Source organism: Bufo bufo, chromosome 4 (genome assembly GCF_905171765.1).
Source record: "Bufo bufo chromosome 4, aBufBuf1.1, whole genome shotgun sequence".
Lineage (NCBI taxonomy): Eukaryota > Metazoa > Chordata > Amphibia > Anura > Bufonidae > Bufo > Bufo bufo.
Genome location: NC_053392.1, coordinates 368299622 through 368319302, shown reverse-complemented (window position 1 = coordinate 368319302; position 19681 = coordinate 368299622). Strand labels below are relative to the sequence as shown.

Here is a 19681-nt window from a genome sequence, read left to right as displayed (position 1 = left end):
TTTTGCTACAGGCACCACTTTTGATGAATGAATGTGTGAATCTCACCAGCCCGTTATCACATTGGAGTAACAAAAGAAAACAGTGGATCCATCATCTGGCGCCATCAGAGTTAAAACAGGGAGTTACTCAAGTAGTTTTTTTTATTCCAATGGATATGTTTGTGTAAATTAGCGCTATCACATAATAAAGAAAGAGGTTCACTTTTGAAATGCATCATTTTACACAAAGCCTTTGGAGTAAAGAAAACCACTCAAGTCATTCACAGTTTTATTTCTGGATGATAGCAGCAGACAAAAGATCCATTGTTTTATTTGTTACTCAAGGGATGTCTGTATTTCTGATCATCTGAAGGTGCCATGTAAAATTCCAAGCAAAAGGAGAAGATAGTAGAACAAGTATGCTAAACCGTAAGTACCCGTTCATACAGTGTTTTTCTCTGGTGAAATTTAGTGCAGATTCTGTGCTAAAAAGCCACTAGCAGCCTCACTAAATTTGCCGCCCATTGTTTTCAGTGGAAGGTCCTGCTAAACTTCAAGCAGCGGAAGTTTACAGCCCCGACCACGCCAAGAAGGGACATGTTCTTTCTTGGCACTGTGTCCAAACTATGGTGTTGATAAGGCTAAACTGTGAGCAAGTTCATTGCATTCACATTGAAAAACGTTTGCAAAATCAGCAGTGTAAATGGGTACCTTATAGTATTTTTCAACGATATTTATATTATCTTTCTTACTGATTGGTAAGAAGTAATGGTCAGTAAGCTTCCGCACTCAAATAATTCAAGATAAGCGAATTTCTTAAAAATTAGATTCGACCGGTTCACCAAATTTTCTGGAAAAATTTGCTTCAATTCAAATTAATTTGCGACGACTCGCATTAAAAAATTGCTATATCTGGTCTGCATAGAGCCTTTATATGGGTGTAGAACACTGTGCCTTGCCGTAACACGCATAGGGAGTGTGCTAGGGTAGTGAAATAATACTGTCAGTCAGTATGACATGCAGATGACCGGCGTTGCTCTTAGAATCACACTGCACACTTCACTTATTTGGGCAGTGACAGGGCCAAAACCGACCAGTATTAACTCAGCCTTACAGGTTGATGTTAGTGTAAAGAAAAAACACACTCCTTTTTCACCCTTGTCAGCTGATTCCACATAGATGTCTACAGAACCTGTTCTATTACACGCTTATACAAGTAGACCCCCCCAACAGAGTGGAGAGGGTGTCAGCAGTAAGTGTGTGTTAACATCACTGATTATTTTGCCCTTCCTCTGCTCGTTCCAGATACATTTGCAGTCTGCTTTTTGCCTCCTGTGCACGGTAAGTTCTGCCTTCTTCTCCTCCTTCTCCTCTCTATCTGCTGATCTGTCTCTCCCTCTGAACACCCCTCCTTTTCCTCTTTTGTGGGCACCCACGTGACATCCATAGACACATCATCATCGTCCCCTTCACCACCACTGACATTAGAGATCTCAGTGTAGGCAGCAGTAGCAGGGACCACCCTACTTGGGCTGATCTGGGTACTGTCGTCAGACTGCTAGTTGGCGACCGTTGATACCTACTCTTCCTGATCCGATGCCAAAAATGGCTGCGCATCGGTAAGGTCTTATAATGGATGTCAAAATAATTCCTCTGAGTCGAGCGGAGGGGATACGGTGGTGGTGGTGGTGGTGTCTTTGGGGGTGCACACAGCAGAGAGTGAAGAGGGTGCAGATAGAGATGATGAAGAGGGTGCAGAAGCGGAAGGCTGAGTTAGCCACTCAACCAAGTCTGGTGCATCCTTTGACGAAATCGCACGCACCTTCTGCAACTTCCCACTTAAGCTCAGGTCTGGTGCACCTGCCCGATCCCTACCACCCCTGCAGAATGGCCTGCCTCTGCCTGTATATCACACCAGTATAAATTATTTATTCCAATGTCGTTTGTCACTATCTGTAGCTCAGGTAACACAGCTAAACTGCAAACAAATGCTGCATTACCTAAATGCACTATATAGAAAGTATATAATTGGTATATAACATCTCTGCTTTAATACATTTTTTGGGGGGGCAACTGGTATATCGCACCAGTAGAAATTATTTGTTTCAATGGCGTTTGTCACTCTGTGTAGCTGAAGTAATGCAGCTAAACCGCAAGCCAATGCTGCACTACCTAAATGCACTATATAGAAAGTATATTATTGGTATATCACACCCCTGCTTCAATCAGTTTTTTTTGGGGGGGGGGGGGCAACTGGTATTTCGCACCAGTAGAAATTATTAGTTGCAATGTAGTTTGTCGCTATCTGTAGTTGAGGCAACACAGCAAAACTGCAAGCCAATGCTGCACTAACCAAATGCACTATATAGAAAGTATATAATTGTTATATAACACCCCTGCTTCAATCAGTTTTTTTGTGGGGCAACTGGTATATCACACCAGTAGAAATTATTCCTTCCAATGGTGTTTGTCACTATCTGTAGCTGCGGTAACGCAGCAAAACCGCAAACAAATACTGCACTACCTAAATTCACTATATAATTGGTATATAATTGTTATATAACACCCCTGCTTCAATCATTTTTTTTGGGGTGGACAACTGGTATATCACACCAGTAGAAATTATTTGTTCCATAATCGTTTGTCCCTCTGTGTAGCTGCAGTATCGCAGCAGAACCGCACACAACTGCTGCACAATACAAATGCACTATAATATACTTTATATGTTAGAAAGTATATTATAAGTATATTACATCCCTCAGTAAGTCACACCTATCGATAGCAAACCTATACCAGTCCTTAAAAGGACTTTTATGGCCCTGTTAGCTAGCATTTGGTGTCCCTAACAGTCTGCCCTGTTCCACACAGCAACCTCTCCCTACACTGGCAAAAGACAGAATGTAAAATGGCAGCCAGATCAGGTTTATTTATAAGGTAGGGGGATATGTCCATGTTCGGAAATGTCTCAATTGGCTGTCCTGTACCACCTGATGGATGTGTTATGGGTAAAAGAATATGATGCCGGCGGACATCGCCATATGTTTGCCCTTTTGGCGAACCGTGAACAAGCAAAGTTTTGCCGTGAAACAACCTTTGGCAAATGCATTTTATACAAAATTATTTGAGCCCGTCTGCCACACGGCGATCTCTGTGGGCTCAGCATGCATGTTGGGACCTGCATTCCCTGGCTATAATGGAGGCCATTTTGGCACCAAAGATGATAAAAATTAAAGTGGGCCCAGCATGCACGTGGAACCTACACTTCCTGAATGGTATGGTAGCCATCATGGCACATAACAGGTAGAATTTATTGTTAGGTTCCTGTCTTACAGACCTGCCAAGCATCTCTAATTTATAAGCATAGCATTAGCAATCATAATGCTTTTTTTGTACTTTATTTGGTTTGCAGAGAGCTGTTACATTGTATGTTTTGTTCTATGTTGTGTTTTCAGCCATAGCAACGTGCACCTGCGCATTGGGATGTGCTGACTGACCCCCTTTTTTTCTTTGCAAGGCCATCTCTAGTGGAATTCCAACAGGTGGAAATGTCGCAGAGCAGCCTATGTTGGTGGATGCCGTTCTGCCGCTGCAACTCAAGGAGGGTGCGCTTTGTGGTATACGAGTGGCTGAAGTGCATGCAAAGTTTTCTGGCCATTTTTAGGATCTCTTAAAGATGTCAGGAACCACTGGACAACCAGATTGAACACATGTGCCATGCAGGGCGGATGGCTCAGCCTTCCTTGACGCAGCGCCAACACAATATTCTTCCCATTGTCGGTCGCCATAGTTTCAATTTTGAGTTGTCGCAGAGAAAGCCAGGATTCGATTTCTAGATGCATCACACGGAGCAGTTCCTGCCCTGTGTGACTCCGTTCGTCAAGGCAAACCAGGTACAGAACAGCGTGACACCGCCAAGCCCTGCACATGTGGTATGCTGGAGGGGCACTCTGACTTGTCCCTGCAGTGGAGGCTGAGGACATGGTGGAGGATGAGGAGGCAGAGGCGTACATTGCCACAGAACCAACGGCGTGTCAACGTGGCAGAGGAAGTGCCGTGACCTGTCCAAGTTGCTGGTGTGGCTCTGCAGGAACCACATTCACGCACTTTGGCAGACACCGGCAGGCTCAAGTACTGGCCTACCTTCTGTTCTACATGTGTGTGCAGGGCTGGTACTGTTTTTTTCGCAAAGAAATGATGGCTTGGGACTCTCCACCTCGTCTCAGCACAAGCCATCAGTTCTCTGAAAGGTGCAGAGTCCACCACTTGGAAAGGGAGGGACTGAAGCACCAGCAACTCGGACAGAAGCACGTTCAGCTTCTGTGCCACTGGGTGCGTACACGCATACTGTTGTCTCTTGGCAATCACTTCAGTGATCGATTGCTGACGGAATGACTGACGAGAAATTGGAGTAGGAGCATCTGGACCAGCAGAATATGGGATTGACAGACAGCTCCCTTCGGCTGAGGTGGTGGAGCCTTGACTAGCTAAAACTGGGTGCATGCCACTGGGTGATGTAGCGGTTACTGCGGCAGGCTGGACCACGACATCGGACCCACGGTTCTCCCAGGCCACTGTATGGCGACGCTGCATTTGTTGACGCACGCCCGTAGTGCCAACGCTGGCAAAGCTTCACCTTCTGCCCACAGATGCGACATATGGCCAAGTTCACCTACTCTGGTGCTTTGAAAAAAAACTGCCACACCGCCGAGTAGGTGATTTTTTCCCCTAACAGTCAGCAATGACTGATTGCTACCACCCCTGCCTCCGTGAACCCATGCACCACTACTTTCCGGGCAAGTAGGCTGCTGCAAAGCAGGTGGTCTTCCCCGGGCATGTTTGGCTCCTGACCTCCCACTGCTGCCACCTTGCTGACTCCCAGCCATTCTACCACCTTGCTAGCTCCGCCGCTGCCTCACGGGCAAGCTGCCACCCTCTTCTCCTGAAGATGATAAAGCCCCTTCTGCACCCGGCTCCCAAGTGTGATTGGCTTCAGCATCATCAATTAGTGTCTGCACATCACTTATGTACTCCTCAACGGCTTCTAGGTCAGGAGACTGACCACTCACAGCACAAGCTCCCGTGCCAAACTCCCCATCACTACTTGCCTGCCAAGTGGAGGAAGCAGCGGATGTCTCCTCCAGATCTTGGCTGGGCAGTAGCTGCTGGCTGTCCTGAGGGAACAGAAAAGGACAGAGGCAGGTTGAGGACAGGTGAGGGCACAGGGCTATGCCAACTAAGGGTTTTGTCTGACGAACCCACCGACTGTTGGCTGGGGGTGTCTTTTGTCACTTGGGATGACGTGGATGATCAAGTTAACCAATCAAGAACCGCTGGGTTGCTGGTCAAAACACGACCGCTAGATGACACTGGGAGCTCAGGCCTCTCGCTGCGACTTCTGCTGCCACGACCCCTTACTCTGCTGCGACCTCTGCTTGCACCAGAAACTTTCATGCCTGACATACTTGTAGCTGAATTAAACAAATGAAACGGAAATTAAAACACCCCTAAAAGCGACAAATATATTGTTCTTTTTGCACTGAAATAGGCCACTAAATTTTTTCTTTGCAAATAACAGCAAATGTGAACTGAGTATATATTTCTGGTATTGTACTGAAATAGGCAACAACATTATTTTTGCACAAATAACACCAAATGTGAACAGCATGTATTTTTCTTTTTTCTCTAGAAATATGACAAGAAATTCTTTTAGCGCAAGTAACACCAAATGTGAATAGCGTGTATTTTTCTCTTTTTCTCTAGAAATATGACAAGAAACGCTTATAGAGCAAATAACACCAAATGTGAACAGCTTGTATTTTTGTCTTTTTCTCTAGAAATATGACAAGAAACGCTTTTAGCGCAAATAACTCCAAATGTGAACTGCTTGTATTTTTTCTCTTTTTCTCTAGAAATATGACAAAAAATGCTTATAGCGCAAATAACACCAAATGTGAACGGCGTGTATTTTTCTCTTTTTCTTTAGAAATATGACAAAAAATGCTTTTAGCGCAAATAACACCAAATGTTAACGGCTTGTATTTTTCTCTTTTTCTCTAGAAATATGACAAAAAACTCTTATATCGCAAATAACACCAAATGTGAACGGCTTGTATTTTTCTTTTTCTCTAGAAATATGACAAGAAATGCTTTTAACGCAAGTAACGCCAAATGTGAATAGCGTGTATTTTTCTCTTTTTCTCTAGAAATATGACAAGAAACACTTATAGCGCAAATAACACCAAATGTGAACGGCATGTATTTTTCTCTTTTTCTCTATAAGTATTACAAGAAACGCTTATAGCGCAAATAACACCAAAAGTGAACAGCTTGTATTTTTCTCTTTTTCTCTAGAAATATGACAAGAAACGCTTTTAGCACTAATAACTCCAAATGTGAACTGCTTGTATTTTTTCTCTTTTCTCTAGAAATATGACAAAAAATGCTTATAGCGCAAATAACACCAAATGTAAACGGCGTGTATTTTTCTCTTTTTCTTTAGAAATATGACAAAAAATGCTTATAGCGCAAATAACACCAAATGTGAACGGCGTGTATTTTTCTCTTTTTCTTTAGAAATATGACAAAAAATGCTTATAGCGCAAATAACACCAAATGTGAACGGCTTGTATTTTTCTCTTTTTCTCTAGAAATAGGACAAAAATCGCTGATAGCGCAAATAACACCAAATGTGAACGGCGTGGATATTGATACTTTGGAGAGAGTTCTAAGAAGAGCTACTAAACTAGTACATGGATTGCAGGATAAAACTTACCAGGAAAGATTAAAGGACCTTAACATGTACAGTACAATATAGCTTGGAAGAAAGACGAGACAGAGGGGATATGATCGAAACTTTTAAATACATAAAGGGAATCAACAAGGTAAAAGAGGAGAGAATATTTAAAAGAAGAAAAACTGCTACAAGAGGACATAGTTTTAAATTAGAGGGGCAAAGGTTTAAAAGTAATATCAGGAAGTATTACTTTACTGAGAGAGTAGTGGATGCATGGAATTGCCTTCCTGCAGAAGTGGTAGCTGCAAATACAGTGAAGGAGTTTAAGCATGCATGGGATAGGCATAAGGCCATCCTTCATATAAGATAGGTCCAGGGGCTATTCATAGTATTTAGTATATTGGCAGACTAGATGGGCCAAACGGTTCTTTTCTGCAGACACATTCTATGTTTCTATGTGTATTTTTCTCTCTTTCTCTAGAAATATTACAAGAAATGCTTTTAGCTCAAATAACACCAAATGTGAACGGCTTGTATTTTTCTCTAGAAATATGACAAAAAAACGCTAATAGCGCAAATAACACCAAATGTGAACAGAGTGTATTTTTCTCTTTTTCTTTAGAAATATGACAAGAAACGCTTTCAGCGCAAATAACACCTAATAGGAACAGTGTCTATTTTTTTCATTTTGTACTGAATTGACATTAGATGTTTTTAGAGCAAAAACACCAAATGTGAACGGCATGTATTTTTCTCTTTTTCTCTAGAAATATGACAAGAAACGCTTTAAGCCCAAATAACGTCAAATGTGAACTGCTTGTATTTTTTCTCTAAAAGTATGACACGAGAAACTTTTATCTCAAATAACACCAAATGTGAACGGCGTGTATTTTTCTCTTTTTCTTTAGAAATACGACAAGAAACGCTTTTAGCGCAAATAACACCAAATGTGAACGACTTATATATAGTTTTTTTTCTCTAGAAATAAGACAAGAAACGCATATAGCGCAAATAACACCAAATGTGAACGGCTTGTATTTTTCTCTTTTTCTCTAGAAATATGACAAGAAACGCTTATAGTGCAAATAACACCAAATGTGAACAGCGTGGATATTGATACTTTGGAGAGAGTTCAGAGAAGAGCTACTAAACTAGTACATGGATTGCAGGATAAAACTTACCAGGAAAGATTAAAGGATTTTAACATGTATAGCTTGGAAGAAAGACGAGACAGAGGGGATATGATAGAAACTTTTAAATATATAAAGGGAATCAACAAGGTAAAAGAGGAGAGAATATTTAAAAGAAGAAAAACTGCTACAAGAGGACATAGTTTTAAATTAGAGGGGCAAAGGTTTAAAAGTAATATCAGGAAGTATTACTTTACTGAGAGAGTAGTGGATACATGGAATAGCCTTCCTGCAGAAGTGGTAGCTGCAAATACAGTGAAGGAGTTTAAGCATGCATGGGATAGGCATAAGGCCATCCTCCATATGAGATAGGGCCAGGGGCTATTCATAGTATTCAGTATATTGGGCAGACTAGATGGGCCAAACGGTTCTTTTCTGCAGACACATTCTATGTTTCTATGTGTATTTTTCTCTCTTTCTCTAGAAATATTACAAGAAATGCTTTTAGCTCAAATAACACCAAATGTGAACGGCTTGTATTTTTCTCTTTTTCTCTAGAAATATGACCAAAAAACGCTTATAGCGCAAATAACACTAAATGTGAACAGCGTGTATTTTTTTATTTTTATTTAGAAATATGACAAGAAACGCTTTTAGCGCAAATAACACCAAATGTGAACGGCTTATATTTTTCTCTTTTTCTCTAGAAGTATTACAAGAAACGCTTGTGTCTATTTTTCTCGTATTGTACCGAACTAACAATAGATGTTTTAGAGCAAATAACACCAAATGTGAACAGCGTCTATTTTTCTCGTTCTGTACTATAGGGCACTAAATGCTTTCATCATATATAGCTGTAGAAGTGAACAGAGTATATATTTCTATTTTTCCACAGATATAAGCTACTAAAAGTTTTTCAACATAACGCTTGCACCTCTACAACAAATTTCTAGAATGACAGAGCTGTATAATGGCTATTTGGATCCCCAAATAATCTTTCCCTGCACTTGTAAATCATATTTTTTTTTCCCAATGATGTTTTCTTTATGACTCTCCCTAGCCCCTGCAACGTCTGTCCCTGCACTAAGATGCTGTGAAATGATTCCTCCCTATCCTAATCGTGCACTTATAAACCGCTTTGTTTTTTACAATGTTTTCTTTATCACTCTCCCTACCGCCTGAATGGTCTGTCCCTGCACTTAGATGATGTGAACTGATTCCTCCCTATCCTTATCTTGCAATTATAAAACGCTTTTTTTTTTCGCAATGAGGTTCTTTCTTTAACTCTCCCTAGCGCCTTAATAAACGTCTGTCCCTGAACAAAGTACGATAGTGAATGGCAGAATCTGAGATGGCCGCCGTATTTATAGGGCTGTGACATCACCGGGCTGGCTGGCTGCTAATTGGCTGCATGCATGGCATTATGGGTCATCCCGCTATTCTCAGAGTTCCTTGCCCCATGTCCTCACACGTGTAGCCACCGTTTTAGCCGCCATTGTAGCGGCCATGTTAGGAAAAATTGTGATTCGTTCCCACGAAGCGAGAGGAAATTCGAATTTGTTCAGAATCAAATTTTTCCTGAAATTCGGAATGAATTCAACTTCATCAGCTTCGATTCGCTCATCTCTAAAAATAATCAAGAATTTTGATACTTTTCAAGTATTTAATTGCACAGAACCAAAGAGGTGAATGACAAAGAGACCAATACTTTAATATAAAGTCTAGATAAAGGATGTACTGTAGGTTTAGAACTAATTATGGAAAGTTAGGTGAGCTTCTAAACACTTTCAACAATTTGAGTTTTAAAAAGTAATGAGATTTTTAAATGGATGCAAGGATGCAAGTGTTTAATTAAAGAAAATCCAGGTCAAGTGTGAAAGCATGTAATTTTATCCATTTGTAATGCCTAGCTAATTGGCTTAGTATATGGAAGTAGTACCTTTAGAAACTAGTTGTATAAAATAGCAGAGAAACTGATGCCCCACATTTTGTATAGAACCCACATTTGTATAGTTTAAACTGATATAGACTGCAATTAAAACAGTTTTATTGCACAGATAACAGTTACGTGTATATGTATTCAGAGCTAAATGTTCAAAACAACCAATAAATCTAAACAAGTGACAAAAGCTTCCAATGTCTAAAATATAATTTTAGATTGGGATCGTCACCAGTGTGTTATCTCAGCGGTCAGTATTGGGCCATATTCTCTCCAATATTTTTATAAATGATCTTGTAGAAGGCTTGAATGGTAAAATATTGCTTTTGCAGATGACACTAAACTGTGTAAGGTAATTAACATGGAAGAGGACAGTATACTGCTACAGATGGATCTGGATAGATTGGAGGCTTGTGTGGAAAAGTTGCAGAAGAGGTTTAACACTGATAAATGTACGGTTATGCACATAAGAAGGAATAATGCATGTCACCCGTAAATAAATAATAAAACACTGGGTAATACTGAAATGAAAAAGCACTTTTAATTGACAGTAAACGGACATTTAGTTGACATTGTCTGTGTGATAATCAACTGTATGTTTAAAGGAGTTGTCCATGATTATATTTTAAAGGTCCCCCCAAGCAGGACCTGTAAAGAGATCTATATTTACCTGATCTTCATCACTCTGCTGTGGCTCCTGAGCTCTTTTTACCAGACTTCTGCATGTAAAATCACTACACAGTCACATGCGTTGGTGCAGTTAATGACTGACTTTAGTGAGATGTTCCCAAGTGGCATGAGACCCACTTAGGAACACATTGCAGAAATGGAAGTCGAGTGAAGACAACCTGGGTGCCACAGAGGCTGAACTAAGCAGAGGCCATAGGTAGAGATGAGCGAATTTCAAAAAAATTATAATCAGTCAGTTCGCCGAATTCTTCAAAAAAATTTGGATCGATCAGAATTTATTTGTGTCGAATTGCATTAAAAAACGCCTATTTCCTGGCTGCAGAGAGCTTTTAGAGTGGTGTAGAACACTGTGCCTTGCAGTAACACGCATAGGGAGTCTGCTGTGGTATAGTGCTGGGCGCGAATATTTAGAATATAGTGATATATATTCGTATTTTTGAATATTCTAGATTCTTTTTCATCTGAACCCATGATCCCTCCCTGTTTGTTGCTTGTGGGCCAATGAGAAGGCTGCAATGTCTTTGTCTTAGCTTAGCAACATCCCTAGCAACCAATAGGAAAGTTGCCTACCTCTTACAATATAAGAACCTCCCCAGCAGCCATTTTCTACAGTTTTTTAAAGTTCTGAGAGAGACAGCAGTGTCATTGCTGTGCTCTGTGCTTTCCACTCATTACATTAGATAGTTAGATAGCTTATATATATAATACAGATAGTTAGTGTAGGTTATATCCTGATATAGTGTGGCTGTTGCAGTGCAGTGTGTTAGGTATAGGGTTGAGAAAACCTGTGGAAGATCGAGTTCTCCGGGTTCAGCTGAACTTTAGGTCAAAGTTCTGGGTCGGGACCCGAACATGACCCGAACTTCACCCCGAATCTGGACCCCATTTAAGTCAATGGGGACCCAAACTTCACTTTATTATTTTCCGTTATAACATGGTTATAACAGAAAATAATAGCGTTCTTAAAACAGAATGCTAAATAAAATGTCTGCTGAGGGGTTTAAAATAAAAAAAAACTCACCTCATTCACTTGATCGCGCAGCCAGTGACATCACTGCAGGTCCTTCTATCTTCATTCAGCAGGACTTGAGGTGATGTCACCACAGGTCCTTTTGCAGGTCCTGAAGAAAAGAAGATACCGGCTGCACGATCAAGTGGATAAAGTGAGTTTTATTTTTTTTTTTAACCCCTCAGTAGACATTTTATTTAGCATTCTGTTTTAACGGAAAATAATAAAATCACCCGAACACCGAACCCGAACCCGAACTTCAGTGAAAAAGTCCGGGTTTGGGTACCCGAACTCGCAAAGTTCGATACGAACCCAAACTTTGCAGTTCGGGTTCAATCAACTCTAGTTAGGTAGTGTGATAGGTTCTGCTATCCATACATACATGCTACAGACATAGTGCTGTGATGTCACAACAATACATAGTGCACCAATCAGTAATACAGTACAGACCAAAAGTTTGGACACACCTTCTCATTCAAAGAGTTTTCTTTATTTTCATGACTATGAAGGCATCAAAACTATGAATTAACACATGTTGAATTATATACATAACTAACAAGTGTGAAACAACTGAAAATATATCATATTCTAGGTTCTTCAAAGTAGCCACCTTTTGCTTTGATTACTGCTTTGCACACTCTTGGCATTCTCTTGATGAGCTTCAAGAGGTAGTCCCCTGAAATGGTCTTCCAACAGTCTTGAAGGAGTTCCCAGAGATGCTTAGCACTTGTTGGCCCTTTTGCCTTCACTCTGCGGTCCAGCTCACCCCATACCATCTCGATTGGGTTCAGGTCCGGTGACTGTGGAGGCCAGGTCATCTGGTGCAGCACCCCATCACTCTCCTTCATGGTCAAATAGCCCTTACTTTCAAAGTTTTCCCAATTTTTCAGCTGACTGACTGACCTTCATTTCTTAAAGTAATGATGGCCACTCGTTTTTCTTTACTTAGCTGCTTTTTTCTTGCCATAATACAAATTCTGACAGTCTATTCAGTAGGACTATCAGCTGTGTATCCACCTGACTTCCCCTCAACACAACTGATGGTCCCAACCCCATTTATAAGGCAAGAAATCCCACTTATTAAACATGACAGGGCACACCTGTGAAGTGAAAACCATTTCAGGGGACTACCTCTTGAAGCTCATCAAGAGAATGCCAAGAGTGTGCAAAGCAGTAATCAAAGCAAAAGGTGGCTACTTTGAAGAACCTAGAATATGACATATTTTCAGTTGTTTCACACTTGTTTGTTATGTATATAATTCCACATGTGTTAATTCATAGATTTGATGCCTTCAGTGTGAATCTACAATTTTCATAGTCATGAAAATAAAGAAAACTCTTTGAATGAGAAGGTGTGTCCAAACTTTTGGTCTGTACTGTATGTAGTCAGAACTGCTAAAATGCGAAGTTTCACATATTGCGCCAAAATATTTGCATCATTAATGTCGATTAGCGCAATCGCGAATATATTGGTGCACTCTATCTCCATATAAAGCCTTTTTTAATGTTCTGCCGTGCCAACTATTTTCTCCAGTCTCAGAAAACCTCTTGCAGCTTGGAAAAGGTAGCAAAAGTGACCCACACTTGTATTGCGCGCGCATTACGCGAATATTACATTGCCGATTTTCGCAATCAAGAAAATAATCGCAAATTCTCGAATTTGCGAATATATGACAAATATTCTACAAAATATTTGCAAAATATTGAGAATCCGAATATTGCCCCTGCCACTCATCACTACTGTGGTAGTGAAACAATACTGTGAGTCAGTATGACATGCAGATGCCAGGCATCACTCTTAGACTCACTGCACACTTCACTTATTTGGGCAGTTACAGGGCCAAAACTGACCAAATAACTCAAGTGTGAACTCAGCCTTACAGGTCAATGTTAGCGTGATGAAGAAGCACACTCCTTTTACATCGTTGGCAGCTGATTCCACATAGATATCTACAGAACCTGTTCTATTAAATGCTTATACAAGTATAGCCACCCCGACAGAGTGGAGAGGGTGTCAGCAGTAAGTTTGTGTTGATGTCACTGATTATTTTTCCTTTCCTCTGATCAGTCAGAACAATAACCCCCAATAACCATGTCTGTGGAGCATCTGCCTTTACTCGGTCAGCATTTGGTTAGTAATCCATCAGTATTGCTAAAGCAAAAAAAACAGGAGTGGATCCTAAACAGAGATGACATGTGAATGGAATCTTTGCATGTCTTCTGTGTTTTGTACCCACTCCTGCTTTTGGCTACCAAATCATAAGCCAATTCTGATGAAAAATAGAAACCATGTCATGCAGGCCTTACAGCTGTTACATGTTTTTTTACATGTACCTCCTGACGAAGCCTTTCTCGGCGAAACGCGCGTCGAGGTGCAGCTCTGGTCACATACCTTGGGTTCCAGCATACCATGGGTAATTATTGTTTCATGCATGGCTAGTTTATTATTTTAGTGTCACTGCTTACACATAGCATTCTTGCTTCACCCCCACATGTGATACAATTTGGTCATCTGTATTCACTTGATGGCCATCCGTGTTACCCCAGGTGGGCAATTTAACTATGTGTGACCATATTGATCTTTAACATGCATGCAGCACACATATGTTTATAGGTCACTTTGGGCGAATCTACAGTTCTCCCATTTCTATGCGATTTTATACCCAGGGTGTGTGACCCCTTTTCCCTGTTAGTTGGGTATATGTGAGGGTGCTTGCTTATGGTCCCGCCACACGGGGCACTCTACCCTCCTTTACCTTGTGCCTTTGTGAAATATTATACAATGAAACTAATACACAAGGCTCAGAGTAAAACTACATGCACACGACCGTTCAGTTTTTTGCGGTCTGCAAACCGCGGACCTGCAAAACACGGATGGCGTCCATGTGCGTTCCGCAATTTGCAGAACGGCACGGACAGCCTTTAATATAACTGCCTATTCTTGTCCGCAAAGCGCGGACAAGAATAGGACATGTTATGTTTTTTTGCGGGGCCACGCAATGGAGCAAAGGATACGGACAGCACACCGAGTGCTGTCCACATCTTTTGCGGCCCCATTGAAGTAAATGGGTCTGCATCCGACCCGCAAAAACGGCAGCTCGGATGCGGACAAAAACAACGGCTGTGTGCATGAGGCCTAACAGATGTGTACCTAGAGCTAAATACCTTCAGCATACCTTCATTCTTTTTCAGCTTCAATGGTCATATAAGATAACATTTTGGTGCCTGACCTACACAGTGTGTTTAACAAGCAAAACTTATTGTTACTGGAATCAGTTCGTAACAGTAAAATGTGAATTGCTGCTCTCTTAAAGCAGCCCTCTTGATGTGTATAAAGATTAATGAAACGTGAGCCAGGCCCCATTCCTTTTACTGTATATACAGGATCATTACTCGGGAGCCTAAAAGTGATGGTTTTCTCACTGAGAGTTATTTTGCATATACTTTCTACCCATGAACGGCATATTTCTATATTGCAAAGCTTCAATAAAATATATTTTCCACCTTAAAGGATCCCATTCAGGACTTTATGACCTGTTGAATAGAGTTATTATAGATACAATACACGTTGGAAAGAATCATTTTTAATAAATGCTTCTGAATGTTAGAAATATTATGTTGATGGAGGAATGATGATGAACAGGATTATATTAAGTGGCGTACCGTCAATAGCGGCAGACCACACAATTGGCGACAAGAATAGGACATGTTCTATTTTTTTGTAGAGCCGCGTCCGCAAAAGTTCGGAAGTTCGGGGCCGTGCTCCGGAAATGCGGATCCGATATTGCGGAATGGATGCGGACTCATTTGCAGACGTCTGAATGGACCATTACCTGTTGGTGTCCGTTATAACATGCAGGTGACACATTGTTTCAGCTGGCAGGATTAGAGCTAGTTCCAGTTCTGTCATTGTAACACTTTTAGATGCTGCGTGCTGACATAATAAACATAATACACATACAATTTTAGTAAAAGTAAAAAAAGCCTCACAAAAAACACTTTGCAAGTTTTTTTTCTCATCAATATCAGAATAAACCGCCCACTCCAACTGATCAGCTATAATAATTCTACTTTTTATTGCAAGGGTGGAGGGGCCCAATTCAGAGTTTTACTATGGGGCCCCATGATTTCTATTTACGCCCCTGATTATATTTATTATGAAAATCACATATTTAGCATTTTCCCATACATAAACTGTTTGACCAGAAAATGATATCTATAGACTATAAGGGGAATTTATCAAAAATACACATAAATAGAGCTTTGCTACTTCTCGGGCTTATTTACAGATGAAAAAAATCTGTGACATTTTGCATATTTATAGCACTCACTCCAGTTCTGAAAAGTGAGTGGGAAAGTTGATTTCATTCCAGATTTATAAACTGCAACTTTTTTAAAAGGTGCAAAATGTCTCATAATCTTACCCTTATACATCAGTAGTATAGAAAGACTCTCAAAGATACAGCAAATGTATCAAACATTGTTCAACATTTAATATATTTGGTGTAGAGATAAGCAAATTGATTCTAAAATAATCGGATATGCTATGAATTTTACTAACCTTTACTGCCAAATGAATCTGAAGTTTTGGCAATTCACTTTGAAAGTATCATGCAAAATGGCACCCACACTATATTACGGTGAAAATTGGCAGGGAAAATGACAAGTAGGATGAAGATGGAGGATTACATGACCCTGGGAGGGAGAGAGGGGGCTTGCCTTGATTGGCTCACAGATAGCCTGTGAGCCAATCAGGGATAGGATTTTGGAACGATTTTCACACAGCCTGCAATCTGAGAGCATTTGTTTTGACTGTGTCAAAAAGCAATTACATGCACAAGCCATTAAAGGGGTTTTCCAAGAGTCTGATATTGATAAGCTATCCTCAGGACACCCAACACCCCCACCAATCAACTGTTTAAAAAGGGACTGGCACTCCTGTCAGCGCCACATCCTTCTCACAGCTTATCAAGCCAGTGGCGTCGCTGCAGGGGGGCAAGGGGGGCAATTGCCACCCCCAGGTCATTCCTTGCCCCCCCCCCGGGTGCCCGCCCTGCTGAATCCCAAACTCTAATAGTAATCGTTCGCTGCTGCTGCGCCGGCACTACTGACCTCAGTGTCAGTGATTAAAGTTAAAGTATACACACACAGATACATACAGACAGTCGTCTACTCTAGAATGAGAGTCACAGATGGGGGTGGCGTTCGGACCCAGCGGACTCGCAGGCAGAGCGTGCAGGGCGGGCGCAGGCTGGCTGAGTGTGGCAGCCGCAGAGACGAGTTGACGACTTGACGTCACGGTCGTCAACAAGTAAAGCTGCGCTGCTGCGTGCCTTCTCGGTTCCCGTCCGCGCGAACAGACTTTGCAAACTGCTGCGCTACCAAGTGCCACTAGTGAGTGAGTAGTGTGAGTGGTAGACTAACTGAGTGCCTTCAATGTTCTCTCTGCTCCTGGACCTGTCCTGCGTGCTGCGTCACTCTGCTAGGCTAGCTACTAGTGACTTCTTCTTCTTAGACTGTGTTGTGAGCCAGCGGCTGTCGGAGCCTCAGGCCCTCAGCCTGGCCCTGACCTCACCTGGCTGTCTTCTACAGGTGCCCACTGTCTAGGGCTAGATGGCCTAGCCCCAGCTTGGACTGTCAGGAGAGGAGGAGTACTGGAGAGTGGAGACAGGAGTGGACTCAGACTCAGTCGACTGTGGCTGCTGTGGCATTGCAACCTCTGAACTCTGCCTGGCCCTATAGAAAAGAAAAAGTAAGAATAAAAAGTTTTTAAAAAAGTATGTACCCTTATACCCCCACTACCTCGCCTTATGGCCTGCCCTGAGCCCTCCCTCCTGCTTGGTTTGCGCCCAGCCCCTACTCAACCTGTCCCTGATATGGTTACCCCTATAACTTAGGGTATCATGGTACATTATGCAGGGGTAATATAACTAAGGACCCCTGTATAATGTCCCCACTCCCCTGATAGCACTGAGTCCTCCTCAGTTATATTACCCTTGTATAATGTACCCTGATGATACCCCTTAGTTATAATATTACCCATAATGTCCCCTGACTGATACCTCTCAGTTATATAACTGAGGGTAATCAGGGTACATTATACAGGGGGTAATATAACCAAGGGGTGTCAGGGTACATTATACAGGGGGTAATATAACTTATATTACCACCGTTCCACCGTATAATGCCTGATAGGCCTCCTGAGTTATATTACCCTTGTATAATTATGTACCCGGATACCCCTTCATTATATGATCTCGGTGGGGTCATATAACTAAGGGGTATCAGGGTACATTATTATACATGGGTAATATAACTCAGGAGGCCTATCAGGCATTATACGGTGGTAATATAGCTTACATTACCCCTGTATAATGTCCCATGATAGCCCTCCTCAGTTATATTACCCTTGAATAATGTACCCTGATACCCCTCAGTTATATTACCCCTGTGTAGTGTACCCTGATATCCCTTAGTTATATAATATAACTAAGGGGTATCAGGGTGCCTTATACAGGGTAACATAACTGAGGAGTGCTATCCTATCAGGGACGTAATACACGGGTAATGTAAGCTATATTACCCCTTTATAATGTCTGATAGCCCTCCTCAGTTATATTACACCCAATGTACCCTGATACCCCTTAATTATATTACCCCGGCGCCAGGGGCGTAGCTGCAGGGGAAGCGGCTGCTTTAGTATTTTTCAGTAGTATGATTAGCTGGTGAAAATTATTAGTGCCCCCCCATTTTTGACTGTGTTTTTTCTGTGCCCCCCCCCCCATATATTGATCCTAGAGTCGCCACTGTACCAAGCACAGTGCCGTACATTGTATAGCATCTGTGCTTGGTATCACACTCAGCCCCAGAATCAAAATCTCAGAAAACCCCTTTAATCTAACTTGGTAGGGAGAGTATAAGGACAGTATAGGAACATATTTAATTAGGTAGATCAGGGTTTTATCAGGGAAAGCATAAGGAGGGAGGGACTGGTCATACAAAGTTTTGTGCCTCATACTGTTTTCACATAGCTGCTGGCAATTGAGAAATTAATGTTACACTACAAATTTTACAACAAAAGTTTTGCAACAATCTAATTTTTTTCTAATAAAAGAACAGCCATCAAGACTTTTTTTTTCATAAAAACCTTACGTTTCTATGGTTCACAAGTGTTTTACAGGCTTATTTCTAGCACCTCCAGCATCAACAGCATACATTCTGCTGCGAATCCACTATTTCCTCTGTACAATCCATGCATTGTATTGTGTCAAGATACTGTGCAGTTTTAGTGAAAACATTGAATTGCAATAACTACATTAGTCTGCTAGACACTAGAGTTGAGCGAACACCTGGATGTTAGGGTTCGAGAAGTTCGGCCGAACTTCCCGGAAATGTTCGGGTTCGGGATCCGAACCCGAACCGAACTTCGTCCCGAACCCGAACCCCATTGAAGTCAATGGGGACCCGAACTTTTGGGCACTAAAAAGGCTGTAAAACAGCCCAGAAAAGAGCTAGAGGGCTGCAAAAGGCAGCAACATGTAGGCAAATCCCCTGCAAACAAATGTGGATAGGGAAATGAATTAAAATTAAAATTAAAAAAATAAAAATGAACCAATATCAATTGGACAGAGGTCCCATAGCAGAGAATCTGGCTTCACGTCAGCAGAGAATCAGTCTCTCCATGCCATAGCAAAGAATCTGGCTTCATGTCAGCAGAGAATCAGTCTCTTCATGCCATAGCAGAGAATCTGGCTTCATGTCAGCGCAGAATCAGTCTTCATGTCATAGCAGAGAATCAGGCTTCACGTCACCCACCACTGGAACAGGCCACTGTCACACATTTAGGCCCCGGCACCCAGACAGAGGAGAGCGGTCCCGTAACAGAGAATCTGGCCTTATGTCAGCGCAGAATCTGTCTTCATGTCATAGCAGAGAATCAGGCTTCACGTCAGCCACCACTGGAACAGGCCACTGTCACACATTTAGGCCCCGGCACCCAGACAGAGGAGAGCGGTCCCGTAACAAAGAATCTGGCCTTATCTCAGCGCAGAATCTGTCTTCATGTCATAGCAGAGAATCAGGCATAACGTCACCCACCACTGGAACAGGCCACTGTCACACATTTAGGCCCAGGCACCCAGGCAGAGGAGAGAGGTCCCGTAACAGAAAATCTGGCCTTATGTCAGCGCAGAATCTGTCTT

At 41.8% G+C, this 19681-nt stretch overlaps 1 protein-coding gene and 1 long non-coding RNA gene across 3 annotated transcripts in view; one reads left to right on the top strand and one right to left on the bottom strand.

The window, feature by feature from the left end:
* LAMA2 (laminin subunit alpha 2) overlaps positions 1 to 19681 on the bottom strand; it is a 1085231-nt gene that overhangs the window by 1020119 nt on the left and 45431 nt on the right. The gene's annotated exons all lie outside the window — the stretch shown is intronic.
* LOC120998484 lies at positions 16790 to 17213 on the top strand. Its single transcript, XR_005778406.1, has 2 exons — positions 16790 to 16874; positions 17073 to 17213. It is a non-coding gene; the product is annotated as an uncharacterized LOC120998484 (long non-coding RNA).